The 1,821-nt window shown below is 44.6% G+C and overlaps 1 long non-coding RNA gene across 1 annotated transcript; it reads right to left on the bottom strand.

Moving 5' to 3' along the window:
- Positions 1-236: 236 nt before the first annotated feature.
- On the bottom strand, positions 237-1,501 carry LOC111890985 (uncharacterized). The gene is made up of 2 exons (XR_002850065.3): positions 747-1,501; positions 237-547 (listed from the first exon to the last, which is right to left on the bottom strand). It is a non-coding gene; the product is annotated as an uncharacterized LOC111890985 (long non-coding RNA).
- Positions 1,502-1,821: the final 320 nt, after the last annotated feature.

Genomic DNA, 1,821 nt, shown 5'->3' with positions numbered 1-1,821 from the left:
TGGTGAGGTTTTGACTAATAACCGCACCGAACCGCACCGCGCTCACCCCTACTAAGGGGTGTCTTATTAGCATCACCCATACTTAAAACACATTATCTCCCTAAAAAGTCAAAGAAAGACCTTGACTTTTGAAAGTCAACCAAGCATCATATTGAAGCTACTTCCTTCTCTCAAATTCCCCTACCCACTGTCGATTCTGCCACATACACAAACACCCATGCACGAATTCAAACCAATAATGCTAAGTACTCTAAGATCAATTTCAAGATTTTGAAATACAAAAAAAAAAAATCTCCCAAAAATCTGATCAAGATTATTTCCATTGTTGCGTCACTCGTCCCTCACAACACTCCCTGCTCATTCTCTCTTTCTTTTCTGATTTGTGGGCTGCCAAGAACACACCGGGGGTGTGTTGCTATTTCCGGTAAAAAAGGGGGAACAACCCCTTTTTTCCTCCTTGCTACCTGTCAAACGAACCAGCCGGACAGCCCTTCAATCACTGCTTATGCTGCTGTCGGAGCTCTTCCCTCCATCACCCATCGATTCACTGTAAAACATCAACACCCAAATGTCCATTCCTTCATCAGTTTCTATCAAAACAAACAAAGAAAAAGGAATTTTCGTTGTTCTTTTTCTCTCTATCAATTTCTGTTAAACAACCAAACCCAAACACCCATCTAAACCTATTGATTAAACTTTATTGATTTACAGTCAAAAATAAAAAGAAAAGAGAAGAGAATCTTTACCGATCGAATCTTTACCATTGTTGTTTTCGTTTTCTCCTCTGCGAAACAGTGAAGCACCGGAGGTGCTTCTCCCACCCAACGACCGATCGCCTCCCATCCTCGTGGCCGCGTGACCACCGAACACCCCCTCCACTCATATTCTATCGACTGGAGCAAAGCACCCACCAAGACCGACGACTCACACCTCGCAACCGGAAGAGACGAGCAAAACTTCGTTGCTTCTTTACGCCGTCCGTGTCTTCTGTCTCATCGATCCGGAGACTCCTCCTTCTACGCTAATCGACCGACGAAGTGCAGCCTGCGAGCTTCATTCTCCTTCGGTCTTCTTTGTGGTCTACGACGAGCAAGGACTGGAGCAAAGCACCCACCAAGACCAACGACTCACACCTCGCAGCCGGAAGAGACCAGCAAAACTTCGCTGCTTCTTCACGCCCTCCGTCTCTTCTGTCTCGTCGATCCGGAGACTACACCCTCTTCACGAATCGACTGACGAAGTGCCGCCTGCGAGCTTCATCCTCCTTCGGTCTTCTTTGTGGTCTACGACGAGCAAGGACTGGATGCAGAGCCGCGGCCTCGTGCCTTCCTTCCTTCCTTCCTTTGGTTCGGCCAAACACTGGAGATGCTCACTTATTCCGATCGATTACCACCACCGAGACCACCTCCGTTCGCTGCTTGATCACTCGATTCTTCCCTCTCCCGATCTGTGAAGACGACGGCGACTCTTTTGTTCTTGGAGCCCCTTTTGATTGACTGAACACGAAACACGACTTAAAACATGTTTCTGATTTTGACCAAGTCAAAAGTCGAAAGACAAAAACCTTGTTTTAAAATGAACAAAATCACCCCTCTCTTTATTAAGTTAATCAAAATCAGTCCCAATACCAAAAAAGTGATTCCATGTATCCACAAACAACCCCTCATTTGGTAATTTTTTTTATCAAAAGAGTCCTAATCATTTAATCAAATTACCAAAAGCCCCCTATACTTTAGTGAAGTTATAAATTAGGGAGAATTTCATATATACCCTTATTAAACGTCTAAATATCGTATTTGCCCGACCTAAACTTTAAATATC

This window comes from Lactuca sativa, chromosome 7 (genome assembly GCF_002870075.4).
Source record: "Lactuca sativa cultivar Salinas chromosome 7, Lsat_Salinas_v11, whole genome shotgun sequence".
NCBI lineage: Eukaryota > Viridiplantae > Streptophyta > Magnoliopsida > Asterales > Asteraceae > Lactuca > Lactuca sativa.
This window is presented reverse-complemented; position numbering and strand designations above follow the sequence as displayed.